This window comes from Taeniopygia guttata, chromosome W (assembly GCF_048771995.1).
Source record: "Taeniopygia guttata chromosome W, bTaeGut7.mat, whole genome shotgun sequence".
Classification (NCBI taxonomy): Eukaryota; Metazoa; Chordata; class Aves; order Passeriformes; family Estrildidae; genus Taeniopygia; species Taeniopygia guttata.
In genome coordinates, this window is record NC_133064.1 from 18487491 (window position 1) to 18503269 (window position 15779).

The following is a 15779-nucleotide window of genomic DNA, read 5'->3' on the forward strand; positions in this document are numbered from 1 at the left end:
TCGAATCTGGAGCCCTAGACAAAACATGGTCAGCCCAAGCCTGCGAGATATACGCTATCCTAAGAGCCTTGGAGCTATTAGAAGGAAAAGAGGGGACCATCTATACAGATTCTAAATATGGGTACGGGGTGGTACACACTTTTGGGAAATTATGGGAAGAAAGGGGCCTCGTGAACTCACAGGGAAGGGACTTAATACATCAGAAACTAATAGTAGCCCTCCTGAGGGCTTTGAGAGGCCCTACAAGGATAGCGGTGGTCCATTTAAAAGGGCATCAATGGGGAATGGATTACTGGAGTAGGGGTAACAATGCGGCAGATTATGAGGCAAAGAAAGCTGCAATTATTAAAACACTAACTTTAAGTGAGGGAGTTAGGAAAGACCTTGTGGATACCCCAAAAGACCCTGAGTCGACTACCCAGGATAAGCTGATATTTACAATAGAAGAACAGGAGAAGCTTACAAAATTAGGAATAAAAGAGGAATCAGGGAAATGGCTGTTAAAGGATGGGAGGGAAGTTCTACCTAGAGCTATAGCCCAGCGGATGCTCAGTAAATTACACCAGAGAACACATTGGGGCGCTCAAGGACTGGTGGATCACTTTGCCACCCATTATATGACGGTGGGCCTACATGACTTAGCGAAAGGGATTACTAGGAGTTGTCCAACCTGTCTACGGGTAAACAGAAAAAATCTAAGGAAACTGCCCCTGGGTGGGAGGCCAGTGGCAAAGAAGCCCTTTTCAAATCTGCAAGTAGACTTTACTGAGCTCCCCAAGGTAGGGAGACTAAAATATCTTTTGGTTATAGTGGATCATTTAACACATTATGTGGAAGCAATCCCCACTGCCAGGGAGACAGCTCGGACAGTAACAAAAGCCTTGCTGGAAGAAGTAATACCTAGATATGGGGTCCCAGAGACGATAGACTCTGATAAAGGCCCCCATTTTACTTCAAAAATAACACAGATGCTAGCAGAAGCTCTGGGCATCAGATGGGAACAACATACTCCCTGGCATCCACAGAGTTCGGGGAGGGTAGAAAGAATGAATGGAGAAATTAAGAAACAACTCACCAAATTAGTACTAGAAACTAAACTATCCTGGATAAAATGTCTGCCGTTGGCATTATTAAATGTTCGAACTCAGCCACGAGCTGATATAGGACTGTCCCCATTTGAAATGTTGTATGGGATGCCCTATTCTCTAGAAAAAGTTCAAACTAATCCTAACATTACTGATCAAAGTATTAATAAATATTTAACCACTTTAATGAAATATAAAAAACAGTTATGGAAAAAGGGGATGTGGGCCCAAAGACCACCCCTAGATCTTGTGTTACACCAGGTACAACCCGGCGACTGGGTCCTCATCCGAAGCTGGAAGGAAGATTCAATCACCCCAAAGTGGGACGGACCATACCTGGTTTTAATCACCACTGACTCCGCAGTCCGCACAGCAGAGAAGGTATGGACTCATGCTAGCAGAATAAAGGGGCCGGTGGATCCAACTCGATTCCATACAGCTTCCAGGGAAACGAGCTGGAAAATTGACGGGAAGCCGGGGGATTTAAAGTTAACAGTAAAAAGGACTTACAAATAATTTTCATGAACACTATCAACTCTAAGGACATTTGGGTTGGAGATAACTGGGGACTGCAAGTACAACTGGTTGGAGAAACAAAACCCCCAGGATACTGTAAACGTCTAGAGGATTCAGCCCAGCAGCCCTTTTATCGGTTCATCCGACTTGAAAAAGAGCAGAAACCTTGGGAAGGGGAGGGCCATGCTGAACATCAAAGTATTAGAGTAAAGTGTAGCTGGTTAGATTGTCATTGTTACCCTTTTGCCTGTTTTTCCTGCAAAATCTGTAAAGGATTGTGGTGGGCTCACTGCAGAAAGGGGAGAGCTCCAAAAAGTGTATGTCAACGCTGCTGGCTGGAGCAGCGCAAATTGACATCTGAAGTACTAAATTACAAGGTTGCCACTCGGGAATTGACTAAAGGATCCCCTGAGTGGTGGGAGATTTTCGTAAAAGGAATAAACCCTGAATTCCACTGTTACCATTCCAATGAACCCCTGGGTCCATTCCTCACGGATATAGTCCAGGTCAAGTGTCACAAATTAGTCAAAAGGCTCAGGTGCGACACCCCACAGTTGAATGCGAAAAACTGGAACTCCCGGAGGTCAAAGTGGGAGAGAGGGAACAATCCCACCCCTGAAGAATATCTCTGCTGTCGAGAAGATGGCTTACCCTGTAACTTGTAGCAACCAAGTTGACAGGCGAGACAGAGAGGTAGGTAGTGGGGATGAGGGGCCCTCCCAAACCTTGAAAAAGAACGTAAATCATCATGGGTATGAAAATGGTAACAACGGAAAGAGGGAAAATGGGAATGTAAAACTGAGCATGATAAATAACATCCTCCCCTGCAGTGCGTATCACTCAATCCTATGGGTTTTTATGTTTGTATGGCTTCCCCTCCAGAGTGCCACAGTTAATATACATGAACCCTTTAAATGAACCTTAAGCAGATGGGAGGATCACGATACCCGTCATATTTTACAGACAATAACGGGACCTGGAGCACCGAGCTTTAAGATTGGGATTTGTGATCTAACTCGAAGTTTAAAATGCGGGCAGCTGTTAAATTTAACAAGCTTCTATATGTGCCCTGCTTCGAACCCAGGGAAGCAATACTGTAATTACCCTAGACATTATTACTGCGCCTATTGGGGCTGTGAAACAATAGCATCAGCGTGGGCTCCGGGTGGAGGATTAGACAAATATTTAAAAGTAGGGCATGGACCAGCAGGGTGTAAACGACCACGAGAGTGGCCTTGGACTGGGAAAAACTTACTTGGGAACTGCACCTTTCTTTACCTAAATGTCACTCAACCAAGTGATTCTGGATGGTTAATAGGCAAAACATGGGGGGTTAGGCATTGGATAGAAGGACATGATCCAGGAAATCTGATACAAATAAAAAAGGAGGTAGCTCCACATGACCCTAGTCCTATAGGCCCAAATCCAGTAATAAGCAATGACTTAAAGGAGAGTAATAAAACCAGAGATAATGTTATAAAATCAAACAAAAGTAATCAAGAACCTCAGATATTAGTGCAGAAGTATACAACCTTATGGAAAATTATGAAAGCTACTTTTGGAGTTTTGAATCATACTTATCCTAACTTAACCAAGGGATGTTGGCTTTGCTATATGATAAATCCACCCTTTTATGAAGCTATTGGGATTACATCTGAGGCAAGAGAAATAAATGGTACAAATCCAAAGGAGTGTCTCTGGAGAAAGGGAAGAGATAGTGTTTCAGGCATTACACTGTCCCAGGTTAGTGGACAAGGAAGGTGTGTAGGGAAGGTTCCAGCAGATATGCGACACCTCTGCAACACAACAATGAGCATTAGCAAAACAGACAAGCCTTCTGATTGGCTTATGCCAGCAGTCAATACTAAATGGGTATGTCAACAACTTGGAGTTACACCCTGCCTATCGGTAAAAGCCTTTAATAATTCAGACTTCTGCATTCAAGTTCTAATAATCCCCAGAATCGTATACCATCCAAAAGAATACGTACTAGAACATCAGATGACCCCTGAACACTACCGGGCTAAAAGGGAACCACTTACAACACTAACAGTAGCAATTTTGCTCAGCATAGGAGGAGCAGGAGTAGGAACAGGGGTTGCCTCCTTAGTAAGTCAAAACCAGGGTATGAAAGCTCTGCGCACATCTGTAGATGAAGATCTGAGTAGAATAGATAAAGCCATAAGTGAACTAGTTAAATCAGTGAAATCCCTTTCTGAGGTAGTCCTCCAAAACCGAAGGGGATTAGATTTGTTATTCTTACAGCAAGGGGGGCTGTGTGTTGCTTTGCAGGAAGAATGCTGCACTTATGTAGATCACACGGGTATTGTAAAAGACACGATGGCTGAATTACGCAAACAAATAGAACAACGAAAAAGAGAAAGAGAATCCCAGCAGAGTTGGTATGAATCCTGGCTCACCTATTCTCCCTGGCTAACCACTCTATTATCCACCCTTGCAGGACCAGTAATTTTACTAATTCTAGTACTTACTTTTGGGCCATGTATTCTTAACAAGCTTATTACAATAGTGAAAAATAGGTTAGAAGCTGCACATTTAATGATGGTAAGATCAAAGTACGAGCCACTTAGCAGAGTAGAAACTGAAGATTATTTAGAATTAAGCAAAAGGGAATTAGAGCGCTTTAGTGAACAAAAAGAGGGTTAAAATAAAAGGGGGATATTGTTAGGAAAATAAGGCCTTTTTGTTCATAATATAGAGTTTTTACATCCATAAAATAGAATTTTATTTAGAGTTTTCACTTGTCTGAATATGTTCTCATTTTGCCAGGCATTCCAGTGAATATCTTTCAAGGACAATTCCGTTACCAACTGTTTTAGGGAGTTGAAATTGATTTAGGGAGTTGATGTTGCTAGGCACCAAAGCACCTAAGCGAATATCTTTCAAGGACAGTTCTTGTGGAATGCAAGTAAACGTGCCTGGAAATAACATTTCTTGTTTTGAGAGAATTCCCAGATCACAGGGACAACCTTGAGGAAGACTACTGGCCTTCATCCCACGACCACCAAGAGGCAGAAAACGACCACCTAGCAACAGGGTGCACCTGCGCAGAAAAGACACCAGAACGTCACACATCCGGAAGAGAAGACCCAATAACTTGGGGGGGAACGGGGGACGAAGTGCGGTAGTTGGAATAACTGCTGCCCAGCGCGCTGATTTGCTTTCGTTTCCTACCATTAATAAATCTTTTTTAATTGGATTAGAAAGCCTATTGTGCTCGTTCATAACATCGGGGCTCGGTGGTCCTCAATCCGTGTGCCTGGAGCTCCCAAGCCACGCGGTTGGGCGCCACAACTGCCTTAACGCTCTCTTGTCCCCCCTTTTGTCCCAGCTAGCTCCGTGGGGGGGGGTAGCGCTGGCAACTTCCGTGTTTTCCGGCGAACCCTTGCGGGTGTCGGCCGGTGCTGCGTGGGTCTGGGTGCGAGGCGAGTCCCAAGGTGAATAAAAGGAGAGAGACTTTTTCCCCCGCGGGCAAAATATCGATTTATTGCGGCTTGGTTGGGAAGGCAAAAACCGAAAAGGCTGCAGCGTGCTGAGTTAGAGTTTGTCCGTGCCGCCTTGCCGGTTTGGGGGCGTGGCAGCGCGCTTCGAATCTGGCCGCGAGCCAAGAGAGGCGGCGCGTGGAGCCGTGGCGCTGTGGCCGGCTCGTGCGGGAGCCGCGGCGACAGCGGCAGCGGTGGCGGCAGGAGATCGGCCGCGGCAGCGACCGCGGAGCGGCCGTGGTCACCTGGGGCAGCGGCAGTGGTTGCGGGGCGGATGCAAGCGGCGGCGGCTGTGGCAGTCAGGGGCCAGGCGGGAGAAAAAGCCGCGGGCCGGGCAGCAGCAGCAGTCAGGTGCCGGGCAGGAGAAAAAGCGCGGGGCGTCCCCAGACCGCGGGTTAAATACCGAACAGGGGAAACCCGGAGCGGCCAATGAGATAACGCCACGGGGGGTCTGGGGACAGTGGGGTGCAGGGGTCCAATGGGAGATGGACAGGTGGAGGGTCGCCGGTCGTCTCCCGACCCCGCCGCGTGACTGACAGATGGTCTGAGGGATGTAAACACGGTGACTTGGCACTTTCCTGGGAAGGCAAACCGCGGGGGGAGATGGGAAAACTTGGGGGGTCGCCTACAGATCGCAGGGGGATACATGGAATGAACTTATACATAATAGAACATATAATAATACAATTTCACATTTTCCCATTCTTTCAAACAGCTTCATGCTTTAGATTTGCAGAAATTTATAACCTAAGGGAACAATGCTTCTAGGTTAATTCAGTCAGCCTTGACAATCCTCCTCTAGAAAAATTGTACATTACCCTATATAGGAACAGCTGTGATATGGCAGAAACATCAAATGTCACAAGTATTTCAGATGCTGTATGAAACAATTTTCTCTTTACCCTCCCACATTCCTTGGGAGAACTGGTTCCCTTTGTTTGTTTTTTTTTGGTTTTTTTTTTAAACACTGAAATTTAGCACATGTAGGAAAAGCATGATAGTGTAAAAGCAAATTATTTAACATACCTGGAATCACACACATACAAGGAGAAATTAAATTCTATCAAATGACACTGACAGGATCTTGTGCTTTTGTGTTTGGATTTTTTTGTTCCAAAACTGAAAGAAAAACATTTATGGCTCTTGGACATAAAAAAAAAAAAGGAGGACAAGGTTGTATTTGGCTTCTACAGAAGCCGGGAAGTTAACTTTCATACTTAAAAAATGCTTAAATAGACTGTATTGATAGCTGAGTTAATTGCTAATAGAAACAGGAAAGAATATTATCAACTCACAATTCATTGGTTCTCTAGGACAGATGGAGAACAAAACTGATGCCAGGTACTGGAGCTAACGCTGCTTCTGGTTCTGGGGCTCACTAAATTAACAGAGTTGTAAAGATTTTGGAGTGCAGTGCCCAAAAATACTTTCTTATGACAATTTTAAGACAAGGGTGGAAAAAGAATGAACACAGGTGCCTATTTATGCCAATAAGCAGAGACACAAAAAGCCTCAGAATACAGCTCTTAGACTCAGTATGTAAAGTCTACTTTCCAACAAATTCTTTCTCCAGGTTATTACATGAAAAACTGGGGTGATTTAGGTATAGGAATTTGCAGCTCTTTGAAATGTGGCAAAAGCAATCTTGTTATTCAAAAGAGAAGACACCCACTGAAATGCCAGCAGCATGCAGAAGTAGAATTATATTAATCCTTAAAGTTCTGATTAAAATCTCTGCAGCCCTCTGCTAGTACAAATGGTAAGTAGTGCAGTGGAGAGTAAAATGTCTTTAGTCCTTGAAATAAATATAGCAATTTCTCTGTGTAGCCAGAGCTTTTAAAAGAAGACATATTTTGCTTTACATTGCTGCTATAAGCACTCAAACCATATCAAGGTAGTAACAATAATTTTTCAAACCACATTTTTCATATGCTCTTATCTGATTAAATGCTAAAGTCATGTATTAGATGAAGCAGGTCAATTCTAGCATAAATGTGAAATAGACTCACCTTGACATCTACTCTTACCTTTTTTTGGACTGTGTAGCTACAGTGGTATTGTACAATGTAATATATGAATCATTAGAACAGTGTGTATTATGAAAAAAAAAGGGATGCACATTTGTGTGATATTTCTCACCACAGTACTTCAGCCCTTTTTTAGACCTTTCAGAATCTTGGTTGAGGAAATATATCAGAGGTTTCTACATCTGATTAAATTCTTATTGGTAAATTATAGTTTCTCTGACCAATTAAGATAGATATTAATGTGACTTTCCTTTGTCTTTTTTCTGTTTTGTATGTGAAGTGAAAAAAAACCCAAAACTTTATAATTTTATAAAATGTATATTTTGTTTTGTGTGGTGTCGGAATCTGTGGGTATTGGTGATTCCGAGATTGTAGAAAGTCTCTGTCTTTCTGCCCCGTTGCCAAAGAAGAAGCCATAGTTCGTCTGTGCTGTTTTCAAGGTTGTTTATTTTTGCTTATCTATAACAAGTTCTGCTGCCCTGCCGCAGGTCTGTCCTGCAGGGCAGCGTGTGGGGCTCTGCCCCTCAGTGGGATGGTACAAACATTATATACAAGAAATTACGTGTACTATATTTACAATAATGTGCCAATATCTATCATCTACGTTGAATAGTGTGTCCCTAGCCTAAACCAATAGAAAAATGCCAACATCACCAAGAACATGGAGGTAAGGAAGAAGAAGGAGGAAGAACAGGTTCAGGCCCACTTTCCTCCATCTTAGAACTCCTGACCCCCCTGTACAAAGTAAAACCCCCCTGTACATGTGTTAAAACCCCCCTGTACAATACTAAAAAATTTTACCCTCTAATTTGTGACTACTTTTACTATATCATCTAACCCTCTGTGACTGCTTGTTCCACCTTTAAAGTTGGTAATTCATTCCATGGTTCAAACTCAAGATCACAGCTGTTTTCAGCTGCTTGCCAGGGTCTAAAATGCTTCTGACCAAGGCCTGGAACCTCTAAAAATGTCTGAGGGACATTTTGAGTTCCGACATCTCCCCTCTCTGTTTGAACCAGAAACATCCGCTTTATCATGCTGTTCAAGGCCCTTCAAATACACACGAAAATGCATGGTAGAACAAGCAGAAGAACTACAAGTCCTATAAGAATATAAAATGCTATTTTCAAAAGTTCTTTCCACAATGGTGAGATATCAAAAAAGATAAACAAATCATCCCATCAGGACCCTGTAACTTTGTTCAATTTGCTAATACTACTTTGTATTTGTTTTATATTTTTATGAATAGATTTTGAATGATCGGACAAGTTCATGCAGCACATCCCTTCAAATTCCTCACATCCGTGCCCATGTGTCAGCAGCAAATGATCAATTGCCGCCCTGTTTTGAAGCACTGCTTGCCTTGCACTGTTGATGTCTGTCAACATGTCACTCAGTGCAAACGAAATGGCACGACTGTGTTTCCTCAACCAACATACTATATGATCCAATTGTGTCAAGGCCGCCCCTGATGCTGCTTGGAATGAGAAAATTGCTACTGCAATTCTCCGAGACTTGTCCCAGGTAGAAACATTATCATCATAATTTGAACTATATTTTTCAAGGGATCCTTTCCTTTTTGAATCAAGAACACCTCTTTGACAACTTTGTCCATGGTCTGCCTCATGTACTGAGGCAAGGACAGCACAAACATTAGAAGAATTACAATACCTTATAATTACATACAACTATTTTCAAAATCTCTTTTCTACAACTGTGAAAAGTGAAACAAATTGAACACACCATCTACTTATGATTTAATTTTTCTCCAGGTGTGTTTGGTCCTCTGATATCTCTTTAAATTTTCACTCGTGTGTCTATGTGTTTATAATAGATGTTTAATTACTGTTTTGTTCTCATTTCTCACTGCTAGCTAACAAATCATTCGATGCAAAAGAAATGACATGGGCATCTTTACTCTGCCCACAACCTCTTTTGATTCAACTGCACCAAGGCTCTTTTTGATGCCACCTGCTGTGAAAGCAGAACCACTCAGTTTTTCCGAGCCTTTTTTCTTGGTATTAACATTATCATTGTCACAATTTGGATAATTTCATTCATCAGATTTTTTTCCTCCTTGCTCTCTTATCAAGGTCATGCTGTGTGTTAACAAAAGATCTTTCAATGCTGCATGGACCACCCTTGATTTTTGCAGGGATAGCAGGCCAAATTCTGTCCCCGCAAATGAAAAACATTCCCTTCGGTAAAGTGGCTGGATGTTGAAAGGATGGTTTGCTTGTCATTTTGGTATGATTGCACCAAGATGACGCATTTTTATAAAAAGGCTGATTCGGAGTGACATCTATTGTATGATTATCTGTCTTTGCCACTCCTGATGAATTAAATTTGATGCACCATTTCATTTTTGTTGACCCAAAATGTCCAAATCCAGAGGTTCAAAGCGAGCAGCAGGAAGGAATTGTGTCCAAACATGTCATCCCTCCACAGGGTCTGAAAGAAACTTCAGAACCCCTGGAAGGATGTCCCCTGGGACTGACCATCCCTCCACTGGCACACCTACCAGGCATGTTGAAAATGGTTTCTCTGGTTTCGAATGGGTCAGGCAAATGCTGTCCAGACCAGCTGCTTTTGCCAAAGTCTCCCACACTTTTTCCCTTGGTTGTCTCATGGGAAAATCTGTCCTATTGCCCAAGGCAATAGGTGAAAGAATGAAGCACATGAACACTATCTGTCTGAATCCCATGTCCATGTCCCCACCCTCTGTGAGAAACCCCGCAATGCAGCAACACCCAAACAACACTTGATTTCCCAGAAAAAACCCCAAGTCTCTGGGTGATCAATCGTTGTCCGACGAGACGTCTGCAGCGTTGTTGTCTGCCTTCGTCTGCGTGCTTCCCTCTCTGCTTCTCGTGTCCACGTCCACTGGCGTCTGCACCCGATAAGGTTACATGTGCCTCGCTGGCATTCACTTCAGTCCTCGTCCTGTAGAAACACAAGCGAAACCCTCGCCCCAAGTTATTAATGTAAATGAACCTTCAATCTGTCCTGACTCTGGGCTTCTGATCAAATCGAAAGGATTTTCCCTTAGTTCTTCCTGTGGGCTGTTGTGGGCTTTGAGAAAAAACCATTTAAAAAATTCAACACATTTGTTCAACCCTGCCTCATCCCTTTTCTGTCCATCCAAGTGGATTTCAGGGTGTGATGTGTTCTTTGCTTGCTTGACCTGAGGGAGAATGAAGAATATTGAAAATATGTTTGACTCTCTGTTTTTTCAAAAATTTGTCAAGCACCTTGCTTGTATAAATTGGACCATTATCTGTTTCTATTTCTTGTTGCACTCCTAATGATGTAAATGCTTATAAAAAATGTTTGCAGGTATGTTCTGTGGTCTCCCCTGTATATGATGCAAAAATCGCCCCTAAAAATGTATCAATTGAAATATGGATATTTTCGAGCCTCTTAAAAGTTGGGTATTTTGTGACATCAGCTTGCCACAGCTGAAGGCTTTTACAAACCTCTCAGATTGGCCACTCCTGTAAATACAGGAGACTGCACAAACTGGCTCTCTGGCAAGCAGATTTCCTTTGTCTGACTTTCAGAAGGGTGAAAGGTTCCCATCAATGCCTGTGCATTTTTGTGAAAACATGCATGGTTCAATTTTGCCTGCTCAAAAATGTTTGGCAGTGTCTGCAAGATGGGCATTGTGAGTCTATCTACATGAGCATTCCCTTTTACTAAAAACCTCGGAGGTGAAGAATGCACTCTGATGTGTTTATTAATGTTCTCTGTTTTTCTAGGATTATTTTCATGCATAATAGATAGGAATATAAAATTTCCTTGTCTGTATGTTTTAAAAGCGATTTTTCTAATTGTTTGACCACATTTGCAACATACACTAAACTTGTGATCAGATTGAGGGTTCCTAAAATAACTGAAAAACCCCTGACTATTGTTACCAATTTTTCAACTTGTGGTGAACCTTGTATCATTGTGATATTTGATTCCCATTTCCCTGTTTTTTGATTTTTTCATGTGACCACTGATTTGTGAGTTTTTTCCCAAACCATCAGTGAATACTGTCATTTCTTCCATTGATTCCTGGCTTCTCTTTTGTTTTTTCCCTGAAACTCACTTTTACATTTAACATTTTGTGTGTTGGAAAACGAATTGTGCAAACTTCTGAATGCCCTAACAACGTGATTGAAAAATCTTGCGACTTTGGATTGTCCACTCAAAATATTTCTTCTTTAAATGTAAATGAATGATTAAGAAATCTTTCCCTGACATTGCCAGCAATCTGGTCTCTGCCACAATAATGATCTGAGCTCCCATCTTTAAATCTGTAAGAATTGCTTTTTGAGGGTCTGCAAACTAAAAAATCCCGCTTTCAACTTCTGTGGAAACATTAACAAAATCCTTGTTCAAAGCTACTTATTTAAACGAATTTTTTTTTTCCCTCTTTCAATTTTATCTGTTCAGTGTCTAGCACTCTCTTCATATTTTTCTCAATGATCAGCAAAATCAAGTCTACAAAATAATTATATCAAGAAATTAAAACATACAAAAATCTTCAACCTCATTTCAGCCTTATTTCAGGCACTTCTTCACTCCTTTTCTTTTTTCTTTTTCCTTTTTTCTCTCTTTCTCTTCTTCTCTTTTGAAACAAGAAAGTTGAAATATAAACCATAATATAGAACAAGACAAAATATCTCAATAATAAAATGCATAAAACTTATCAAAATCGATAACAATTCAAGAAAATTCAAAAGAAAGATATTCTAAATAGCATATATAAAAATGAACAAAGCATGATCATTAGAAACATTGTGACAGCATTTCAGAGTCTGCAAACAGCTGAAACATTTGTTTCCAGTGAAAATCCTTGGCATTCCTTCCCGGGCAGGGCTGGCAAGTTTCACCTCAAAGCTGTGTCAGCTGTAACATTTGTAGAATCGAATTGATGGGTCAAAAATGACCTGCATATCATTCATTTTTGTGCAGAAACCTCTGAATTTTGCTGGCAAACTCATCTGTCCAAGTTAAAATCAGGGTCTGGCCAGGACCCAAACTTTAAACTGGAGAGATGTCCCTTAACATATTATATAAAACAAAACTTACACTAACAATACATATATAATACTTAAAACATAACAACCTATTATAACATTTTCTTATAAAATAAACACTTGAAGTTCAAACCGATAAACTGTTCAAATGACACAAAGATTCATTTTTCTTGAAACTCTTTTGAAGGAAAAGTATGTCAATTGAAGAAATCGTAAGATTAACAATGGCAAGAGGTTGTCAGAATGTTTCAGGCACCTCTCTCTGAGATTTTCTGAAAAACATTTGAGAATGATGAAAAATAGAAATGCAATGATTCCACTCACAAGAGATATAAAAACAAATCAGGAAGTTCACCTAGAAAAATGCACAATACAGTTAAAATTCAAAATGAGACTTCAGAACTGGCATGTAACCTGGATAAGATTACATAAACAATAATAAAACATACGAGAATTCACTATGAAAAAACGAAGCACAAACCTTCACCTGATAACATGATAAAATTTCTTAACAATAACGTTTATAGAACACTTAAATAGTTAAAAATAAAGGATTTGAAAACAAATGCCTTTGTATCACTATACAAAGAAATAACAGACTATAAAACTGATTTTTAAACAATGAAATCAATCTCAGAAAACTCAAAATAAATTCTTTTACAACTCTTATATACTGATAAACTTATAATAAAACAAAAAATACTAAAACAAAACCAAGAATCCAATAAATCCAATAACTTCTCCTTAAATCAATGTTCATTATTACTTTGTGAACTGTTTCAGTCAAAACCTTCTCATCCTTAAAGAAAAACAACTAAACCTTGCTGCCAAATAAACTTGACCTTTGAAAAACTTAAAATAATTTTTGAATTAAATAGTACTTAAACTCAATATATAACAATCTTAATAAAGAATCCCTAAATTATATTAACTTTACGAAATCCATATGTATCAAATTAACAATATATAAAGCCATTATCAATTAAACCTTTGTAAACTTAACTTCTTCAGGGCCCAAACCTAAAATAAACTTAAAGTGATATACTCTAATTAAACAATACTTAACTTAAACGCAAACCAACTATATAAAAATCAATTCTATCATTAATAAAATGTTAAAATACAACCTAACTTAAACCTTAATATAATAAATTACTAACATTTCATGCTATTTAATTTTCTATATCAATTTTCATTATGATATCTCTTTTTCACAATGTGTTCCACAATTATTACTTATCATCACACCGGCTGGGCGTGTCTGCTCGATCAATTCTGTGACCTAGCTGAAAAAATCTGGGGTGTTTAGAAACATTGGGGAGATTTGAAAAAGGCCTTGTGTTGGCTGGTTTTCAAAAAGCGACTGATGGAATTTTATTTCAGGGTGAAAATTGGGAGACTCATCTCTCAGCATTGCTGCAGGATATTTGCTGCTTGTAAAAAATTATTTGCTGTTGCTGTTGTGATTTTTTGTTTGCCGCGGCATGAGAGCACTGGGAGCATTTTTGGTGCAGTCAAACCCCGCTTCTGCCTGCGTTAGGATGGCTGCGCCCCTCTCTCTTGCTCACCCTCCGTGCTCACACCCACTGTCAGCTGTGCCGAAGCCGTGCCTGCAGTTTTCTCCAAACCCAGCACCCACATTCTCAGCCACTTCCGCGTTCGCTTTAACTCTCGCAAACGCATGCGCAGCCTTGATTCACCCTCTCTGTCTGTGTCGCCATGGGAACAAGGGAAGGAACTCCCGCACCGACCGCGCCCGCCCACACCGGCTCCGCGCGGCCGTGCCTCGGGAACGCCCCCCCCCATTCTCTCTGTCAGGCCTGGCGCTGCCTCGGTTTTCGCTCTGGGTCGGCCCGCGCCGTCCCCGAGCCGCTGCTGGAGCCCAGCGCGATTCGGCGCTCTGCTGACGTCATCGGCACGCGCCGCCGCGTTCCGCGCTGTGCAGCCCCGCGCCGCGTCCCGCCCGGCCCCGCGCCGCTCGGGTCTCCCCCCGCGGCCACCGCGCAGTCTGCGGACGGCTGGCTGGCGGCCACCGCCGCCCCCGACGCCGTCTGTGCCCGCGCCCGTGCGTTCGGAATGCAAGAGATCTCCGCTCCGACTTCCGGGTTTTGCTCTACCGTCTCGCGCATGCGCGCTGCCATCGCCGCAGCGACAGGAGAGTCCCGCTCTCCGTCCAGCCGCCGGCCTGGCCAGCGCCGCCGCTGCGAATTGGGAGCTATTCCCCGGCACCTGCCGGACGGTGCTTTCGCACTCTCACGGATTCCCGTCATGGAACGCATCACTGGGCGCTCCAGGCGTCTGACCACCGCCCCATCCGCGCTTCCGCCGCCTCCTGCGTCCGCTGGTTCCCACTGCCCCCCCCCCCTCGCCTGCACCGCGGGCTGCTTTGAACTCCCCACCCGCGCAGCTGCGAGTTCTCTCCTCTCTCTCACTTTTCCCTCCGCTCTGCACTCAAGTCTGCCCCTCCCCCCAGGAGCCGCCGGCGCCGCTGCCCCCCCACTGTGGGTTCGGACTCGGGCAATGGCCAGTCCTTTCCTCCACCGAGGGCTGCGTCTGTGCCTAGCTTGTCTCTCACTGTCTGGGGATTTTTTGCAGCTGAGGAGCTTAGAAATTGAGATTTGAGGAGTCTTGAGGAACAGTGTGAACCTGGAGACATAGGACATGATGAGACACCCCCCCTCCCGATCCTCTTCGGGAGGCAATTTGCTTCCCCTGGTGAGGAAAATTGCCCGAAGCTGCTGGCTGGGCCATCTTCCTCCTTGTGCTCCTATAGGAGCCTTAGCTGTTCAGTCTAAAATGCCGCGTTGTGAAAATGACTCTTATTGTCCTTGCTAAAGGCAAAAGCTTTTGCGGCAGTCTTATCTCTCTTTTTTTTTCTTTTTCCTGTGGCTCAGTAATACAGTTGCTTATTGATCCCTTACGAAAATTTAACTCAAACAAAAGATGTACATCTGTGTGCGGGTGAGTATACTGCACCCACAATAACAAAGCTTTCATCTCATTTGAGGCTATCTCTACCAGATGGGTAAAAGTCTTGCCCTGTAGGGCTGAAAAAATTTTTTTTATCTGTCCTTGGGAGCATCCCTTCCCCATGTTCTTAATTTCAACCATTCTCACCAAAAGCTGAGTCACCACGAGGTCAGTCCGGGGATGGCACTGTTCATCGTCCAGCAGGTCACAGGCGAGAAATCCCAGGCGCGCTTCTGGTTTTCCTCCTCCTGGCTGTCCTCCAGACGAGCTGTCTTGGTGAAGGTCAGGTTCTTATCTTGAGCTTTCCTCTCCCTCTCCTCCCGGAATCTGCCGAGAGCATTTGTGCTCTGTTCCTCTTCCTTTCTTTATTTTTTTGTTTTTCTCTGCTGATGAAGGTTGGAGGTTGTTTGCTGTTTCTTCTTGTTCTTGCTGATGCCCGCCCAGCGACGCCAATTGTCGGAATCTGTGGGTATTGGTGATTCCGAGATTGTAGAAAGTCTCTGTCTTTCTGCCCCGTTGCCAAAGAAGAAGCCATAGTTCGTCTGTGCTGTTTTCAAGGTTGTTTATTTTTGCTTATCTATAACAAGTTCTGCTGCCCTGCCGCAGGTCTGTCCTGCAGGGCAGCGTGTGGGGCTCTGCCCCTCAGTGGGA

At 42.9% G+C, this 15779-nt stretch overlaps 1 pseudogene; it reads left to right on the forward strand.

Annotated features, from left to right (window-relative positions):
- LOC115494581 (dynein axonemal heavy chain 5-like) overlaps positions 1 to 15779 on the forward strand; it is a 91292-nt pseudogene that overhangs the window by 1372 nt on the left and 74141 nt on the right.